A 21,419-nucleotide genomic window follows, 5' to 3' on the forward strand; every position below is an offset into this window, starting at 1 on the left:
AGCCTATGAGTAAAGTCTGTCTTTTTACCTGTTCCCAGTCGCTTACCCTGTTCTCTGACTCATAAGAAACTAGAGGCTCTAGTGTCACAAATCTTTACATAGATACCCAAATAGGTGCTTATTTTTAAATAAATGCAGTGCTCCACCTTGATTTTTACATTTAGCAAAAGATTTTTTAAAATTTTTCTTTATCAGTTCCTAAAAACTTCCTCTTTGTTTTCACAGCAATGTGGGTTTTCATTGTATGGGATGTGCCATAGTTTATTTAACCAATAGCCTGTTGATGAACCAGTTGATTTAGGTTTTTTGCCTATGTTGTAATGATACATGGTATTGCAACAAGAAACCTTGTATTTCATTTTGCACTTATATAAATACAGTGTACTTGGAGACAAGTTGCTGGGTCAATGGGAGTATATGATTGTAATTCTGTGATGTATTGTCCAACTGCCTTCCATAGGGATTATATTGTGAGATGCTAGTAACAGCCTGTGAGACACCCACCTCCCTACCGCCTTGCCCACCCAGAGCCATAGTAAATGTTTCTGATGATTGAAAAATGTGTCTGAACGAACTGGGAGCAGGGGTTAGGCAGCTGTGATCTTTCTGAAGGTATAAGCAAAATGACGAGTGTTTCCACAGACGTGTCAGTATTTCTGGGGAAGCAGAGTTCCAGGGGAGGAGCCACAGCCCTTACTCTCCAGGATTATCTCACAGCCTATATGGGGAGACATTGGATTCTGTAGGAGTTTTAGCATAAAGCAGGATGAGAGGGACTGGTGACGTTGGTCACCAGGCCCTAGGCCCTATCACACCAAGTTGGGGTCTCTTCCCCCCGTGCTAGCTTCTCAATGCACATTGAGGGACATATCAATATCAAATATCAAATATCAATATGGCCTTCTCTTTTTATCTCACCCATTTGGAAGATGGGTTCTATCTTATTCTGTTTTCTGTTGCTATAACAAAATACCTGAAAAGGTGGGGTAATGGTTAATTTGAATTTGCAACTTGATTAGGTTAGGAGATGTGGATGATTAAGAGGCTTCTGGGTGTGTCAATGAAGGTATGTCTAGGAATGATTGGAATGTGGGATAGTGAACTGAAGTGGAGACCCTCCCTAAGTGTGGGCAGCAGCATCCAATAGGATGGAATAAAAGTTGGAAGACTGAGGAAGCAGATGCAAGCAGATGCAGATGCAAGCTTGGCTCTTCTTGAACTGGTTCTTGATTGCTGTTTTGATTGTCTGATCATATCAGACTCTTGCTTCTTCACTCTTCCAAAGTGGACTCTGCCAGTGATTCTCCAGGTAGTTTCCAGAAGCCTTGGTCTCAGACTAGTGTAGCACTGTTGATGCTTCTTGTTCTGGGTTTTTGCGTCTTGGACTGCGCAGCTGCTGGTTCTTCCAGCTTTCCAGCTGCAGACGGCTATTGTGGACTATCCAACTTCTGGCTGTGTAAGCCAATCTAATAAATTCCCTTTTTATAATCATACTTCCTGTTGATTCTGTTCCTCTAGAGAACCCTAATACAGGCAGTAATTTATAAAGAATAGAGATTTATTTAGCTCATGGCTCTGGAACCTGGGAAGTCCAAGAGCATGGTGCCAGCATCTGCTGAATTTCCAGTGAGGACCTTCTTGCAACATTATAACATGGTGGAGGACATCACTTGGCAAGACAGAGAGCAAGCCAGAGAAAGCTCAATTTTATAACAAAGCCACTCCCACAATAACCCATTAAACCCTGAATACATTAATTCATATATCAATCCACCTCAATCACCTTCCAAAGATCCCACCTCTCAAATACCATTCACATATGACTTTGTGGATTAAATTTCTAGTGCATAAAGTTTAGGGGACACATTCAAACCATAATAGGTCCCCCTCTCAGTGATTATTCTCCCTGGGGTCAGCACTCATTAAACTCTGGTATGTCAACGTTGATGCTGATCTTGTGAGGGATTCCCCAGGGTACCACTCTATCTCTCAGTGAAGGAGGGTGTTGGGGTCATATCAGGCATGGACTATGCTGAGACCCCTGTAGGACCTGTGGTCTTAGTTTGGATGCCTGTTGAAAGCCACTGTGATGAAAGATGTGGCTTAGGCTCAGGACAGCCATGTTGGCCAAGTGAGGATGCACTGCTACTCACCAAAGAACTAATTTCCTCTTTCTGCCTTCTTCTTTCTAAGAATGGAGAAATGAATGAATGAAATTGCTTCATTTTCTAGGAACATCCTGGAAATAATATAGCTTATAACATTTACTGGATTAGTTACCATAAAACAATTTTCCTGGGACAGCCAGTGGGAAGGGTTTCTTTTGCAGCCGGGGAGGAAGTGCTTGCTAATTCAGCTGACAGTGTGAGAGACTGTAGCCTGGACTTCCTTTAGGGAATGTGGGTGCCCCTGAGGGAAGTGTCAGGCTCACCTTCCTTCATTTCATGAAGTGCAGCACAGAGCTTTTGTTCCCTTCTGGGTAAGGATACAGAATAGAGACTAACATTCATATACAACTCAAGGTAGCACATACCACATGCCATAGAGAAATGGCTTTTTTTTCTTTTTTAATTTTTGAATTTTATTTGTTCTAATTAGTTTGAATGCATTTGAGAGATCATGCTTAAATGGAGTATAATCTTTCATTTTTCGGATTGAAGCACAAATGAACTAATGAGTGTCACATACAGAACACTAAAGAACAATTGTAGGATATACATTTTTTTTACAAGTACACATGTAATGTTCTCCAGGATAGACCATACATTAGGCCACAAAACAAATGTTGGTAAGTTTTAAAAAGATTAAATCATATGAAGAATCTTTTCTCTCCTCAGTGGACTTGAACTAGAAATCAATAACAGAAACACTGGAGAATTTGCAAATATGTGGAAATTGAAACCACATACTCTTCAACAACTAGTGGATCAAAGATAAAATCACAAGAGAAATTAGAAAATACTTTGAGATGAAGGTAAACAAGAATATAATATATTAGAATTTGGGGAATGCACAAAAGCAGTGCTCAGAGGAAAGTTTGTAATTATAAAAGTATCCGTTAAAAAAAGGAAAATTTCAAATCAACAACCAAACTTTATACTTTAAGAAACTGTATCAATAATAGCAAATTTAACTCAAAGCTAGTAGAAGGAAGAAAACAATAAAGATTATAGTTGAAATAAATAAAAGGAGAGAGAAACAATAGGAAAAAATTAATTAAACCAAAAGTTGTTTTTTTGAAAAAATCCACAAAATTGGCAAACTTTTATTTAGACTGACTAAAAATCAAGAAGACTCAAATTTCTAACACTGGAGATTAAAGTGGTGACATTACCATTGACTTTACAGAAATAAAAAGGACTATAAGAGAATATTATGAACTATTGCATGCCAACAAATTAGATAACCTAGATGAAATGGGCAAATTTCTAGAAGCAAAAATATTACCAATACTGAGTAAAGGAAAAATAGAAAATCTCAATAGACCTACAATAAATAGATTATTGAAACAATAATCAAAGATCTTGCAACAAAGAAAAGCCCAGGAACAGATGGCTTCACTGGTGAATTCTAGCAAGCATTTAAAGAATTTATACCCATCCATCCCAAAATCTTCCCAAAAAATTGAAGAGGAAGAAACATTCCTTACTCTGTGAGGTCACCCTGATAACAAATGCACACAAAGACATCATGAGAAATGAAAACTGTAGACTATTATCTCTTACAAATATAGATTCAAAACCCTTAACAAAAGACTAGTAAGCAAAAGCCAAAAGTGAATTAAAAATATACATCATGATCAAGTGAGATTTATCATAGGAAGTAACAGGTGGTTCAAAATAATAAAGTCAATTAATGTAGTATACCAGTTTGAAGGGAAAACAAAGAACATGATTATCTTAATGTAAAAGAAAAGGATATAGCATATATCCAACACCTTTTCATAATAAAAACACAAGATAGGAATGAAAGGTAATTTCCTTAAAACAATAAAGGGATGTATGAAAAACCTATAGCTAAAATCATACTCTTTTTCTAAGATTAGAAACTAGGATGCCCACTTTCACCACACCTATTCAACATTGTACTGGAAGTTCTAGATGAACAACTATGCAAGAAAAAGAAATAAAAGTAAAAATTGGAATGGAAAAATAAAATTTTTTCTCTTAGCAGACAAAATGATCCTACACATAGAATATCTCAAAGAACAAACACACACACACATACACACCCATACACACACACCAATTAGAGTTAATAAATGAATTCAGAAAATGTGCGAGTTATAAGATCAACACAAAAATATCACTTGTGTTTCTATATACTAGCAATGAATGATGCCAAAAAGAAATGAAGAAAGCAATTTTATTTAAATAACATAAGAAAAAACTGCTAACAAGGAAGTAACTAAATTGAAATTAAAAACCATTGCTGAAAGAAATAAAAGAAGACCTTATAAATGGAAAGTCATCCCATGCTCGTGGATTGGAAGACAATATTGTTCAGATGGTATATACCCAAAATAACTGAAAACACTATTCAAACAAAAACTACTCCTAGCAATCTATAGAGTCAATGCAAATTTTATGAAAATTCCATGTTTCTTTTTACAGAAATGGAAAGCTGACCCTCGAATTCACATAGAATTCATTGCGAGGGGCTCCAAGTAGTCAAAACAATCTTGAAAAAGAATAAATTTGAAGGACTCTTTCTCATTTCAAACCTCATTACAAAGACAGTAATCAAGACAATGTGGGACTGGTAAAAATATGGTCATACAGATCAGTGGTTAGAATTTAGAATCCATAGGTAAGCTCTATATCTATGGTCAATTGATTATCAACAAGACTATCAAGATCACTTAATGGGAAAAGGATAATTTCTTCAACAAATGGTGCTGAGATCACTGGATATTCATATACTAAAAAAAAATGCCATATATAAAAAATAATTCAAATAAACCAGAGACCCAAATTTAAGAGTCAAAACTGTAAAACTCTCAGAAGAAAAAATTGTAGTAAATTTTCATGACCTAGGATTTGGCAGTGATTTTTTTTTAAGCGATGACACTAAAAACACTGCAATGAAGAAAATATAAATTAACTTCATCAACATCAAAAACTTTTGGGTATTAAAGGGCACTATCAATAAATGAAAAGACAACCCCCATAATAAGAGAGAATTATATATGTAAATTATATATAAGACAAGGGTATAGCATCTAGAACATAAAAATAAACCTTACAACCCAATCACAAAAACAAAATTTTACCCATTAAAAAAGGGCAAAGTACGTTAATAGTCATTTCTGTAAACAAGATATACAAATGACCAATAAACACATGAAGAAAATAATCAAAATTATTAGTCACTGAGAAAATGCAAATCAAAACCATAATGAATACAAGCAACAATAAATGTTGGTGAGGATGTTGGGGAAAAGGTACACTCATAAATTACTGGTGGGAATGCTAATTGGTGCAACCATTATGGAAAGCAGCGTGGAGATTCCTCAGAAAACTTGGAATGGAACCACCATTTGACCCAGCTATCCCACTTCTCAGTTTATACCCAAAATCAACACATTAACAGTGATTCAACCACATCAGTGTTTTATAGCAGCTCACTTCACAACAGCTAAACTATGGAACCAACCTAGGTGCCCTTCAGCATATGATTGGATAAAAAAATGCGTGCATATAATATAATGGAATATTACTCAGCCTTAAAGAAGAATGGAATTATGGCATTTGCTGGTAAATGGATGGAGAATATCATGCTAAGTGAAATAAGCCAATCCCAAAAAAACAAAAGCTCAATGTTTTCTCCGATATGCAGATACTAATTCACAATGGGGGGTGGCTAAGGAAGAATAGAGTTACTTTAGAGGTAGAGGGGATTGAAGAGAGGGGAGGGGCATGGGGATAGGAATGATAGTAGAATGAATCAGCCATTATTACCGTGTGTACATATGTAACTATACAACTGGTGTGATTCTACATCATGTATAATGTAGAGAAGAATGAGGAATTATATTCCATTATATATATGGTATCAAAGCACATTCTACTGTCATGTATAACTAATTAAAACAAATGAAAAAAATTTAAAATACCATTTCATGTCCAGTAGGGTGGTTATTATAAAAAGGAGGAGGAGGAGAAGGAGGAGGGGGAAGAGGGGAAGGACCAGAAGGAGGGGAAGGAATAGGAGAAGGTATAACCATGGTGGAAAATAGTTTGGTGCGTCCTCAATAACTTAAACATAGAATTACCCCCATGATCCAACAATTCTATTCCTTCCAAAATAACTAAAGATAGTATTCAAACATAAATTTGTACACAAATGATAATAGCACCATTATTCACAATAGCCCAAAGGAGGAAACATTTCCACATGTCCATCAACAGATGAATGGATAAACAGAATATTCATACAACAGAATACTGTTTAGCCATGTAAAGGAAGTTCTGATACATGCTACAACATGAATGAACCTTGAAAACATCATGTTAAGTGAAAGAAACCAGACACAGAAAGCAACATATTGAATGATTTCTTATATATTAAATATCTAGAGTAGATAAAATCCATAGAGAAAGAAAGACTAATAGTTGCTAGGGGCTGGGGGAATCACATGGGGAGTGACTCCTTAATGGGTATGCAGTTTCCTTTTGGGGGTGATGAAAATGTTGTAGGACTAGAGAGAGGATGATGGTTGTACAGAATGCATGAAGAATGATCGAAAATGGTTAAAATGGCAAATGTGTGTGTTTTTTATCACACACACACACACCAGGTGGCTTGCCAGTGTTTCTAGGGTAAGATTCAAGTAAGCTCCACTTCTTTGACCAGTGAGCGGGTCCCTGCTGGCAACCTCTTTTCCTCTTCGTCTCACCCAGTGGGCTCCACTCCTACTTCAGGACCTTTCTATGCTATTCTCTTTGCCTAGGACACCCCTGTCCCCATTCTTGGCCCTTCTGGTTCCCCATCCTTCAGATCTCTGCTTAATGTCTCTTTAAGCAGCTCCCACTCCCCAGACATCTCCATCATGGAATCTTTTTATTTTCTTCATTGCCACCTGCAGTTATTAATTGACTGACTTGTTTTCTTACTTGTTATCCATCTCTTCAGTAAACTGGGTTCCTTGAGGGCAAAGAGAATCTACGTATCTTGTTTCCATGGTGATTCTAGGACCCAATACTGGGCACTGCACAGTGCCCAGCAAGGGTCTGTTATGGGGCTGGCATGCTGTGATACCCTCAGCAGCTCCACATACCACCTTGGAGGAGGGGACTAGGCTGTTGTGCTCTCCTTCTACCTGTTACCACTGGAACAGATGAAGAATTCGTGACAGTTAATCTGGAGGAAGGAAGACCTGGCAGAACCTGAGCATATTGAGAGTTTGAAGGGCCAGGGCACTCCCAATGCCCTATTTTTTGTGGTACAGGCAGAACAAGGAGTGAAAACAGCGAGGCTGATTTCTGCTTAGTCTGAGAAACAAAGCAGAGCACATTCCAGGAGGGAGGTGAGAGGTCAGGGACGTTGGCAAGGTTCTAGCCGAGGGCTGGGCTGGGACTGGCACTTCTTTAGTCACTTTTCAAATTTGGTGGAATGCTCTGTGGTAGCATGGTCAGAGCATGGGGCTCAGGGGCAGGTCTGTTGCTGGGTGGGTCATCATGTCCCTCAGTGCCTCAGTCTCCTCATCTGTGAAATGAGCAGTCGGCCAAACTTCTCCCAAAGACCTATCTAGCTCTGGGGCCTTGGTTAAACTACTTGATGTTTCTGAGCTCCAGTTCTCTCGTCTGTGACATTCCTCCTCAGTTTTTGAGAGGGTTACATGACAGTATACAGGAGTTGTGGCACCCTATGGGTACAACTGATTTCATGTGTGCTAGCATTACTCTTGGGGTATTACCCCAGTGTTTGTAAATCATCCTGCCCACAGCAACTGGTGTGGCAGAATCACCCATAGGTCGGTGACCAGGGTATTTGAGAAGTGCGGGAGGAACCATCCTGTCTCCAAATGAATTACTCCCCCTAACGTGTCTCCATGAAATGCGTATGGTTGCCCCAGAGGGCTTCATTCCCCCTCTCCTCTGTATAAGGATGTGCTATAGGTGGCTGCAGGAGGGATGGCCCTTGTCATCCTGGTAGATGTGGCACACTTACCTAAGGAGAGCCTACATCAGTACGAGAGGGGTCTGCTTGCAGGACAGTGGCCTTCCCTGACCAACTCCTCCCCAGCTGTAAGCATTCCTCAGAATCCAGGACCAGGCACTGGAGCAGTACTTTTGAACTGGAGCCCACTCTTCCATGTCACCCAGTCACCTCTGCTCACTGTGGAAGTGATTAGCTACTTAGATACCTGACATTTGACCCTTGGGACTTTTCCTATTTCATATTTATGGCCTAGACTTGCCAGTTGCTGAAAATGAGCCAAAGAAAGGAAGGTTATTTCTATGCCCCAATATAATTTTTATTAAATACAATATAAACTACAGTAGACCTCCATGCTGTGTTCTTCTACATTCCTTCCTTTTACCCCTCAACATTAGGGATTGAATTCAGGGGCACTCTACCGCTGAGTTACATCCCCAGCCCTTTTTTTTTTTTTTTTTTTTTTTTTGAGACAGAGTCTTGCTAAGTTGCTGAGGCTGGTCCCAAATTTGTAATTCTCCTGCCTCAGCTTGCCCAGTCACTGGAATTACAGGTGTGTGATATTGCACCTATCTGGGAATGAACATCCTTTAAACGACACAATCAGACATGAACTCAAACTTCATGAGCAAGATGTGGCAGCTCCCATTGGAGTTACAGCTGAGCCTCCTCTGATAGGAGAGCACAGCTGGCATATGGATATGCACAGTGTAAGGTAGGACACTATCAGTGTCCTGGGTGTTTGTCGGGGTGTGGCTACCTGTAGGTGAAAACTGAAGAGAGTTTCAAATATGGAAATTGAGGTGAGAAGGGGAGGGAAGGAGCACTGTCCAGGCAGTGGTTGTGGCAATGGTTGGAGCAAAGGGCCACGTATGCGTTCTGAGACATCAAATGCAGTTAAGTGGTCACCAGGGGAAGGTGGAGATCTGCCTGGTGGAGTTGGCCTCCTTACTTCCTGCCTCAAGGATTAAGGAATGGCCTGGGAAGGATCTGGGACTAGGACCTTTGTCCAGGAGGGTGACGGATGGGAGGGCTGGACAGGCTCGTGGCCAGCATACAGAAGCCACCTGCCTATCCCAGGAAGCCAAACCATCCTCAGTGAGCAGCAGCCCTCCCCACCTCCAGGCAGGTGACCTGCTTTGCCCTGGGATTTTGCACCAGATGGTTTATATGCTGAGGTTATTTGGAGCTTTTTAAAAACTGTTTGATTAACAGTTGCCACTGGCTCATGTGAAGGGCAGATCTGCCTGTATCCCTTCAGGAGGAAACACAATATTCACACATATTTCAATATGAGAAGGAAGCAGTGAAACAGCATGTTCTTTAAAACAACCTGTAATTCATTCATCTTTTCCCCAATTTATATTTTTTCTGCTTTGCTTGGTGGTGGCTTTCATAGTCCCTTGTGTATTTGGGGTTATGGATGATATATTTTACCTCATGTAAAGATATGAGTGAGGACAGAAGGCTAAGACCCCACAGGGACCAGTTTCTGCCAGGACTGGGTAGCTGTCCTGTGGTGTAGAAAGGTTTGGAAACTGTCATTCTGTCTATGTGCACCCACAGTACCCTTGTCCTTTGTCCTCATGTTATAGGGAATCTGTAATAGACACTCTGATAAAGACTGAGCTCATTTTGGTAATTGCCATGTTTTTGTTAGTTTGTTTTAAATTGGATTCTCTTTGTCTTATTTATCATACTTACTGCTTCTTAGGAAGAAATGAACTCACTGTGTTATCCTTAGACACTATTCTGCTGTGCCAAGCCATCCTTATGTCTTTCCATTCCACCTCAGGCCTCCTCCCTCTCTAATCTTCTTCCTTTATACCCCACCCTGCTGCGTCGCAGCCCCCACCCCCATGTTCTTTGTGCCTCCCCTGAAGGTTCTCCCTTGGCCTTAGGGAGCCCTGCATCCTCTTCTACAGACTTTAGGATAAGGTCCTTCATGTGTGTCTGACTCCTCTACCTGGAGCTGCTGTACAGGACTCCAACCGCTCATCTTGGACCACCTATTGCTGCGCTGAGGCTGGGGCAACCCATCCAACCCCCTATCTGCAGGTTATGGATTGGCTTTGGCCATCTTCTCCCAGAGTGACCCCTACCCCACCTCAAAGATTTCCACTGAGATATACTGTTTGCTGATCACATCTTCCTGTCACCATTGCTGCATCTGTTCCCTGTATCTCTCAAGTTCATGAAGACACCTATCCCTTGACCCCTCTGTCTTTTTCCTGTCTACCCCACCTTACTGCTGGACCATCTCACCTTTGGGTCCCCTGTGACACATGACAATCTTTCCAGAACCTGTACCATTCCTGGCCTTTTGATTTTTAGCACATCCATTTGCCAAACCCTAAGCTGGGATCAACACACTTGTGGCTTCCTGTGGGTGTCTGTCTAGCTGCTGGGGGACAACATCTAGACCTGTGTAGGTCATGGTCACTTAAACAGTCATGTTTCCCACCCAGCATGCCAGGCCCATGAAGTCTGGAAGCAGAGAGTGCAGATTTATGGGTGCTTAATCAATGGGGCCTCAGATGCTGTCCTGGTCAGCAGATCAGGGGATCTTCCTGCTGGCGTGGAGATGGGCAGGGCTACTTGTCATCAGAGAGCCCAGAGCACACATCAGAACCAACTAGCCCTTCAAGACAGTCCTTTCTTATTCCTCGACTCTCATACCCTGTCTTATGCTTTATTAGAAAACTCCATGTGAGACAGGGCATGGCTTTTTCTGGTATTCGGATTCAGAGTCAGGCAGTCCCAGGACCGATTAGATCTTTAAGTAACTTCTGTAGTGTGGGCATTCTTTGATGTAGGAAAGCTTCATCTGGTGTCCATGGCTGCCATCTGGTGGCTGAATAGGCTTTAGGAAAGGATGCTGGGCCTGGCATAGCTGGCATCCTTGCTTACCTTTTTTTTTTCTTTTTGCCAGAATATATATACCATTTAATTTTTAAAAATAATTTTTATTCATTCTTTTTAGATATACATGATAGTAGAGTGTATTTTGACATATTTTACATATATGGAGTATAATTTCCTATTCTTGTGGTTGCTCACATCTTTTTAGGGTCCCTGTGGGGTCATGAGAATGTGGGACTCTTGGCAGGGAGGAACTTAATCAGGAGAAGGTACTTCCATATAGGCATGCCCCCTCCCCCAGTGGGGTTAAAGAGGCCCAGAAACAGATCAGCTAAGCACATATCCTGCATTCCTCTCCTCACACCACTCATTCTTCCAAATCCAGGGATCTTGGTGCTCCTGCTAGGATTGCTCCCCACGCATCTCAGCCCTTAGGCCCACCAGGGACCTTAGCCATGGAGTTTGTCCTCAAATTCCAGGGCTTGTCCCTTCCTTGGGTCACCCTTGCATCTTTAGCTAGTTGCTGACAAGGAGCACCTGGCCTGACCTCACCAGGCCCATGTGGCTCCAGCTCAGTAATCTTAAGGTCAGTGATGATCCTTTTCCTGCTATCATAGCAGTTGCCCTCCCAGTGCCCTTCTGGACCTCTTGAACTCCTCCTCCAGCAATTGCCTTCCTTCTTTTCCTTTCTCACTTGGCCTGGCCCTGTGATTGGTCCCTCAGGCCCTGCAGAGGTGGGTTCTTCCTCTCTTGCCCAGTTATCTAACTTTCCTCACACCCACTTGTCCTCCATCTAACCGTGGAGATGCCCAGAAACCAGACAAGTAGGGTTTGAATCCTGAATGTTTTTCTTACTCTGTCACTGTTGTGTTTCTTCACCCATAACGTATATCTAATGATAAAAACTCTGTAGGGTTTTTAAAAGCAGTAAATTAAATCATGTTACAGAATGCTCAGCACAGTGACTAGAGCGTGGTGACCAGTCAGTTGATGGCAGTGAAGTTGTTGCTCTTTTAGTGTTGTTCTGAACCTTACCCTTTGGGCAGGAGTGGCCAGGCCCCTTTGCTGAGCCTAGTAGACATGCCATATTGTCAAAATCTGGGGGTGGACCTCCCTAGCTGTGCAGAACAGCATTCCCTCAAACCTATGACTTCTGTGAGCCCTTATCACTGCCTGTCCCCAACATCGGGGTCCCCTGTCACCTTCCTCTTCCATCTCCTAGTGGCTCTTGAAGTCCTTGGCACTCTGCATATATTCACTACTATCATTCACTGCTTATCCTCATTTATGGACAAAAACTAGTCCATAGCTTGGACCATCTCAGCTTTCTGCACTCAGATTACCATCCTCCCTGTATGTGTCCTGTGTAACTCAGGTAAAGACCATTCTTTGCCTGACCCTTAGGGCCATTTTCCCCCTCTTCTCAGGGACTTGGGTCTGTTGCTGTTCTCTCTCCCATAATCTTAGGCTCTCTGTGGCTTCTCCCTGCTGCCTATGACCCACTGCCTGCTTCCTTGACATGGCCCTTTGCCAAGGTCTCCAGTCAAACTTACAGATCTCACAGTTGGCCAAAGAAGTAAAGTGACTCCTGCCCTCTCTCACCTCTCATGTTCAGCTTGTCACCATTATCCTGCCAGTACCAGACCTGAACAGTTTCACATCTGCCCTCTGCCCTCATCTGTGTGGTCTCACCCTCACTTGGCTGTCTGGCCTCCCAGATTCTGGTCTTCAGAGTCTTCAAGTAGACTCTCTCTCCAACAGCCAGGGTGAGTCTTTTAAAACATGATTCTGCTCAGTTCCAGTTCCAGGTAAGATGATGTGAGAACATTTTACTCTGCAGCTATAAAACCTGGACAGAATGCACAGTACTCCTATTAAGCACTCTGAATTAAATAGTCAGAGGCGAATTGGGAAGGAAGATCATAATTTGAGGTAACACAAAACAAGTGGTGAGTTTGCAACTGTTCGCCTTCCAATATCTTCCAGCCTAGACTCAGGGGAGACCCAGAAGTGAGCAGAGACAGCTCCAGAAGTCCTCTAGCAGGAAGGGGTCAGCAAAGGGTCTGCAGGTGCCTAAATTTGTGAGGAAACCCTCCATTCTAACAGGAAGTGCTGTGGGGTAAACAAACCTCCATTGCATTTTTCCTCTCTTCTCTCTTCATTTAGCCCCAGATATGAGTGTAGTGGTCGGCAGGGGGCAGTAGATAGGTGTAAATAAAGTCCCAGAAATGGCCCAGAGGATTGAGAGAGGAGGGCTAGGGAAGTGGAAAATACCAAATCACACACAGAGAGGATCTTGGGAAAATGACCCTGTAAAGTTGTTTGTGAGCTCCTAGGTTCATGGCCAAGCAGAACTTGCATGGATCTTATTCTAAACACATATGGAAGACTCTGAGAACTGAACTAAAAACTACAGGAACATCCAGGTCCCAGTGGCTACTGGCCAGCATTCATGGTGGACAAATTGGAATAGCATCGGAGAGGCCTTAAAAACAGATCTGGCATGAAACCACCACCCTGAGAAGGCTGGTTAGAACTTGTAGTTTAAACCTCACTGGGTTGATTGACTGCTAAAATGAAAACATCAAATTACCTGTATCAGGAATGAATGAAGTGATTAACAGTACAGTTCCTACAGAAATAAAAGGACAATAAACAACTCCACCCACAGATTTGACAATTTAGATGAAATTCCTCAAAAATGTCATACTCTAAAATTCACCCAAGATCATATCCATAACCTGAATATTCTATAACTATCAAGGTTTAAAACCTTCCAAAAAGAATTTTTCAGGCATTTGTGATTTTAATGAAACATTTTACAAAAGAATAACACCATTTTCACACAGTCTCTTTCAGAAATAGAAAAGGAGGTAATAATTCCCAACTCATTTTATGAGAAAAGTATTACCCTGATACCAAACTGGACAAGAAAGTACAAGAAGAGAAAACTGCAGATGGCTACCTTTTGTGAATTCAAATGAAAACTTGTTTAGCAAAATATTCACCATCTGAGTCCAGCAAAATACAAATAGAATAATATAGTATGATCTACTTGGATTCATAATAGGAATATAAGATAGATTCAGTATTTGAAAATCAATCAATAAAATTGCCATATTAACAATCTAAGAAAGAAAAAACTATGTGCTTTTATTAGTTGGTACAGAAAATGTATTTGAAAAAATTTAATATATTCATGGCAAAAACAAAAACAAACAAACAAAAAACCTCTCAGCAGACTAGGAATTCCCTCCACCTGATTAACAGCATCTTCAAAAAACCAACATTATGCTTAAAGTGAAAGATTGTTTTCCCCCTAGTGTCAGTAAAACAGTCAAGGATGTCAACTCTTACCATTCATATTCTTCATACTGAAAGTTCTACCCAGTATAATAATATAAGAAAAAGAAATCAAAGGCATGCAAATTAAAAAGGAAGAAACAAATTATCCCTATGTACAAATGATATGTTAAAAAATTCCAAGCAATCTATGCAAATATTCTTAGAATAAATGAGTTTAGCAAGGTCACAAAATACAAAGTTAATACATAAAAGTCATTCATATTTCTGTGTACTAGCAGTGAACAATTGTGTTATGGTTAGAATGTGAGGTGTCCCCCAAAACTCACATGTGAGACAATGCAATAAGGTTCAGAGGAGAAATGACTGGGTTGTGAGAGTCTTAACCCCATCAGTGAACCAATCCCCTGATAAGGATTAACTGAGTGGTAACTGAAGAGGTAGGGTGTGACTGGAAGAAGTGGGAATTGGGGCATGGATTTGGGGTATATATTTGTATCTGGAAAGTGGAGTTCTCTCTCTCTCTCTCTGCTTTCTGATCATCATGTGAGCTGGTTCCCTCTGCCATACTCTTCCACCATGATGTTCTGCCTCACCTCGTGTCCCAAGAAATGGAACCAGCCTTCTATGGACTTAGACCTCTGAAACTGTGAGCCCAAAGAAAACCTTTCCTCCTCTACAATTGTTCTGGTTTGGTCTTTTAGTCACAGCAGTGAAAAAACTGACTAAAACAGAAATTGGTACGGAGAGTGGGGTTTTTGCTGTGACTAACCTGACCATGTGGTTCAGAAACTTTTTGAGCTTTTTGGAATTGGTGGGAGGAATTTTGAGATTTATAGCAGTGCAAGCTGGAAATGTTTTGGATTGTTATAAACAGAGCTTAATGGCTGATTCTAGTGGGAGCCCAGAAGACCAGAATGCCAATAAGACTGTGAACTGTGAAGCCAGGGCTCAAGAGAATTGGGAGAAGGAGGACTCTATTGGTAATTGAACTAGAGGCCATACCTGTTTTGTTCTGGCTAAGAAGTCTGCATTTTTCCTGTATCCTGAGACTTGCTGTAAGGCTGATTTTAAAAGTGATGGACTTCTTAATCTGGCAGAAGAAATATCTAGGCAACATAGCATTCAGGAAGTGGCATGGGTATTGCTGGCGGTTTTTAGCCGAATTTATTGTGATAATCAGGAGCAGAAAGTAGAGCAAAAGATTTGGAGAATATGAACTTGAAAGGCCAGAGTAAGACTAAAGCTAAGGAAGTTGCAGTTGTTAAAGACATTACCACCATTAAAGAAATGCTGAAGACTTTGCCTAGATGATGGCTTGAGGACATCTCTGGAGCTGGCAAGACCACACCCATCTCAAGTTCAAGGGAGTAAAAATGAAAATTCTCTTGAGAAGAGACCAATGGGGTTCTCTTCTTGCACAAGGGGGCCTACGAAATTTATTCAGTGTGCTCAACCACCCAGTCACTCAGAAGCTGCTGCAGGCAGGGTCCCTGGAGGCTTGGCTACTGCTCAAGATGGTGGCAGTCCTTCGTGTCAACCACATGTTACTGGTTCTGTAGGAATGCAGGATGCTGGAGTTAGGGGTTCATGGAGGCTTCCATCAAGATTTCAAAGGCCTGGCAAACCAGGCAAAGTGCAGCAGGGTCCGAGTCCCTGCAGGCATCCCCTGAGAAGTCAAAGTGTAGAGATGTGAGGAGGAAGCTGAAGCTGCAGTGGAGACCCCCAAGATTAAGAAATGCCAGTAACATGGGACATCATTCTAGGAAACCTGTAGGAATTGAGCAGAGACAAGCCAATAGAAAGGTCATTTGGACTGCAACCAACAAGGCCACAAGGGTGGAGCTACACAAGTCCTTTGGACAGAATATTACCATGCCATGTGCCCCAGATGCTGGATGTGAAGCTACAGGATTTGTTTGCCCAGCAGGATTTTGGTCTTGCTTTGGGCCTATCCCTTCTTTCTATGCCCCTAATTTTGTGAATGGAAATGTTTACTCTCTACCATTATATATTGGATACTTGTAAATTGCTTTTAATTTTACAAGAGCTCATAATGTGAGATTGCCTTGAACTCAGAGAAGACTTGGGACTAGAACTTTGAGCAATCTTGAAACTATTAAGACTGTGGGGACTCTTGGAAATGACAAAATGTATTTTGCATTTTGAGATGGTTGGGAGCTTTTAGGGACCAGGGACAAAATGTTATGGTTTAGATGTGAGGCGTCCCCCAAAACACATTTGTTAGACAATGCAAGGAGGTTCAGAAGAGAAGTGTTTGGGTTGTGAGAGTCTTAACCCAATCAGTGATTTTAATCCCCTGATAGGGATTAACTGAATGGTAAACTGAAGTGTTAGGGGGTGGCTTGAGGAAGTGGGCATGATGGACATGGCTTTGGGGCATATATTTGTGTCTAGCAAGTGGAGTTCTCTCTCTCTCTGCTGTCTGATCATCATGTGGGCTAGTTCCCTCTGCCACACTCTTCCACCATGATGTTCTGCCTCCTCTCAAACCCCAAGGAGTGGAGTTGGCCTTCTATGGACTGAGACCTCTGAAACTGTGAGCTCTTAGTAAACTTTTCCTACTCTACAATGGTACTAGTTGGATCTTTTAGTTGCAGCAGCAAATAAGCTGAGTAAAACAAATTGGAAACCAAAATTTTAAAAATATCATTTAACATGACCCTGTGAAATACTTAGATATATATCTAACAGTACACATAGTAACTATATGCTGAAAAGTATTAAATACTGATGAAAGAGATAAAAGAACAAAGTAAATGGAGACCTACTATCATACTGTACTCATGTATTAGAGATTCAATAAAGATGTCAGTATTCTCCAGATTTATCAGTAGTTTTAATGCAATCCCAGTACAAATTCCAGCAGGACATTTTTCAATATAGACAAGCTTATTTTAAGTTTATATGGAAAGAAAAAGGAACTAGAATGGCTAAAGCAATTTTTAAAAGAAGAATAAAACTGGAGTTAATTACTTAGTATAAAGAAAGAATGATAAAGACAATGTGATGTTGATGAATACCACATAGATTAATGGGATAGACAGGAAGAATAATGGCAGAATAGAAAGTTCAGAAATAGACTTACAGAAATATAGTCAGTTGGATTTTGGCAAAGGTGTAAAAAATTTGATGGAGAAAGGATAGTCTTTTCAATAACTAGTATTGGAATAACTGGATGTCATACCAAAAAAAAAAAAAAAAAAAAAGAATCCTACACTTCCCACTTACACAAAAATGAACTCAAAATGTAAAACAAAAAACTACATCTTTTAGAGGAAAACATTTTCGTGGCCTGGGTTAGGAAGCATTATTAAACACAAACTCTCAGACATAATATCAAAAGCACAATCCATAAAAGAAAAAATTGATAAATATGACTTCATCAAAGATGTAAATTTTGGGGCTTGGGATTCAGGTCAGTGGTAGAGCACTTGCCTTGTATATGTGATGCCCTGTTTTTCATCACCAGCATTGCAGAAGATAAAAATAATGAGACCCTAAGCCATTTAACAAGACCCTGTCTCAAAAAACAAACAAACAAACAAAAGCCAGGCTGGAGATGTGGCTCAGTGGTTTAGCACACCTGGGTTCAATCCCTGGTACCAAATACTTCCAAATAAAAAAACGAAACATGCAGAGCTGGGACATAGCTCAGTGGATGTGTACTTGCCTGGCATATGTGAGGCACTGGATTCAATCCCCAGCACCACAAAAAAAACAACTAAACATGCAATGACCCAGCAATTGTACTTCTGCACCAAAACCTATAGATCAGATCTTTTCAACAACAAAGTTCTAGTCACAACCCAAATGCTGAGTTAATAACTGAAGAAACTCTGGCATACTCATACACTGGAATACTAGTCAGCAAGAAAAATGAATGAACCATTTATACATGCAACGACTTGAATGAATCTCAAAAGGCCTTATGCTGAGTGAAAGGAGCCATCTCATGCTCTATATTTCCATTTGTATGACATTCTGGAAAGGGCAAAAACCATAAGAATGAAGAACAGATCAGTGACAGTGAGAAGTTAGGGATGGAGGGAAGATGTGATATATAGTTATAGCACTAGGAAGTTTTGGGGGGCAATAGAACTGTCCTGTGTCCTGATTATTATGGTATGTCATAAATCTACACATCTGTTAAAACACATAGAACTTTACAACAAATTGTAAATTTTATTGCATGTTAACTTGAAAATAAATTGCAGTTTTGATTTATATTCTTCTTCTTCTTCTTTTTTTTTTTGTTCCCCTCACCCTCTGGACCCTTCTCTTGTCTTCATTGATATGCCATCTTTATTCCAGACATACTGTGCCTCTTGCCTGTAAACTCTCTTCCCTAATCTTCAGTCCCTTCCCACATCCTACTCCCTTTGATCTGCTTTACCTGACAGAGAAAGGACATTCTGGAAAGCCTTCTCTGAACCAGTCCCCTACCTGAACCAAATATTTTCTCTGCTCCCTGACCCCTCATGCATGGCGGCATTGAGGTTAGTGTGAGCATGGACTTCCCTGAGCCTCAGGGTCCCCATTTGTCAGTCCCTGATTTACCCACTACATGACTTTGGATAAGGTCTTTTGCCATCCTTTGCCTCATTATCTCACTGTAAAGTGAAACTAATAAGAGAACCACCTCATAGAGGTGCTATGAGGATTTACTTGGCTAACACATAAAAAGATCTTAGCACAAGGTTTGGCAAATGCTCCAGAAAAGTTATCTGTAGTTATTGGTAATAGACACTTGAACAGCTTTGAAATAACACAGGTTCCCAGGTCCCTTGCCTTGCTAAAACTGAATGTGAGTGATATTGGGTGGGAGTGTATTTTTTAAAATCTCCCTGAGGAGGATGGCCATATTCAGCAAGTAAAAATACAAGTCAACCAGTTTGATTTGAATTTGAGAACAAATGAAACAGTGTTTTAATATAAGCATGTTCCGAGTGGGATAGTCTTATATTAAAATTTATTTTTGTGTAATTGAAGTTGGGCATCCTGCATTTTATCTACCTGTATTTAACCCTATCCTGGAGGACCTTGATATCTGGCCCACTCTAGTCCCCCCACCCTCCCCATCAGGTCCACAGACAAAACTCCTAGCAAGGAAATAGAGCATCCTTTCACTTGACACAAGGGGGTGCTAGGAGATAGTTTCTTCACTTCCTTTGCTCCTAAATTTTTGGGGAAGCACCTGCTGGTTTACTGGTGTGCATACTGCTTAGTGTTCTTGCATCATTTTCTGCTCTTCAAATCCATCTCCACAGAGGCTCTGGGAGACTAAGAAATGGATACAGACCTGGCCATCCCTCTGTCTTGGGCCTTCACTTCCAGGGCATCTAATCCAGTTACTCAGGGACTCCTCTCTCCCATGCATTCCCCCAGGCTGGCCTACCCGCACCTTGATGTCATAACCCTATTCTGAAATCACAGCCCAGCTCCTAGAGCTATCCCAGGTAGCCTAGATTCTAACCATAATACAACCAAGGCAGGTGACTAAGCAGAGGTGAATGGAGCTTGGGGGCTGATCCTAAAGAGCATTTGGGCAGCCTGCCATCCTATTGCTCCAAAATGAAAATCCTCTAAAAGGTAGGACTCAGAAGGCTTTCCTCCTGTCGTGGTTGGCCATGGTCATCTCAGGGGTGAAAGTAATTCCCCTGAGTGTGAAATTGTTCTGGCTCTGTGAACAGCTCTCAGGATTCCCGTCATCTGTGTGCCTGAGGATGCCAAGTGACCTTGGGCTATTGAACAGTCCTGTCTTCCCATTTGAAGGAATGGCTTCATGAAACCCAATGTTTCTTACTTGTTGAGTCGTCATTTCTTAGTCCTTGGAGAATGACAACAGGTACCCACCGGTGGTGGGCTCTTCTGTGGCCCTTGCCTCCCTCCTCCTTCCCTAAGAAGCAGTGCAGGAAGAGGCATATCCTTTTCTCAGGACCACAGAAAATGTAGCACAGTTAAGTTATTAGCCCTCCAATCCCCAGTCCTGAGGAGAAGCCCTATCCTCTTACCTGGTCAGAATAAAAGAGGTTCTTTGTGAACTCATTAAATCAGTAAAAACATTGATTATAATGGATTAAACAACACAACAATAACAACAAAATCCTGAATAACTTCTGACTTTGGTGGGCATGAAGTCCCCCTAGTACACATTAGTGCTGCAAATTCTCAGGGGAGAACCACTGATCTGATGGTCAAATGGTACTTGGAAACCCCTCTTTTTTGTTGTTGTTGTTGCTGCTTGTTTTTGTGGTGCTGGGTTTCTACCCCAGAGCCTTGTGCGTGTTAGGCAGCCATTCTACCACTGAGCCTCATCCCTAACCCAGGAACCCCTACTTATAAAAAACATTATAAGTAGAGCTCACACCAGTCCCTCATGGATCTCACTTTGAGAAGCAGTCTGCTCTGTCCAATTGATTATTTCTACTGACTTGCTTGCCAGTTTCCAATTCCATGTTTCCCATGGAATGGGATTTAATTCTGCTTTACTCCCTCTTGTATTTATTTAATGTGCTGGATCCAAGGAGAAGAAGGGTGATGTAGGTCCATATTGTTCATCAAGAATGTTTGTGTTCAAGTTCTTGAGTCGATTCTTTTAGATCTAGGTACAGCCTCTATCTCCTTAAGAGAAGGGGTTATAGCCAAATGTGGTGGGGTATACTCATAAAAATCCCAGCTACTCAGGAGGCTGAGATGGGAAGGTCACAAATTCAAGGTCAGCCTGGTCAACTTAGAGAGACTCTGTCTCAAAATAAAAAATAAAAAGGACGGGAGGTGTAGCTCAGTGGTAGAGATGCACCCCAGGTTCAATTCTTAGTACAAGAGAGAGAGAGAATTAAGTCTTTTGGAAATGGTTACTCATTACTCTTCTGAGACTTCCTTTTCATGGTGCTCGCCTGAACCAAGAGTGTGAACATGGGTATTAATTAATGGTTATTGAAACCAATAGTCATGAAGGGCATTGCTCACAGAAAGGATTGACTTCTGTTTATGTGGTGGTTCCCAAAGGAACATAGAATGGTACCTGGAAGGGCAGCCATTGCTCATTTAATGGGTCAGCAGCTCCAGAT

At 41.2% G+C, this 21,419-nt stretch overlaps 1 protein-coding gene across 3 annotated transcripts in view; it reads left to right on the forward strand.

Moving 5' to 3' along the window:
• Osbp2 (oxysterol binding protein 2) overlaps nucleotides 1-21,419 on the forward strand; it is a 164,168-nt gene that overhangs the window by 24,728 nt on the left and 118,021 nt on the right. The window lies entirely within an intron of this gene.

This window comes from Sciurus carolinensis, chromosome 8 (assembly GCF_902686445.1).
Source record: "Sciurus carolinensis chromosome 8, mSciCar1.2, whole genome shotgun sequence".
NCBI lineage: Eukaryota > Metazoa > Chordata > Mammalia > Rodentia > Sciuridae > Sciurus > Sciurus carolinensis.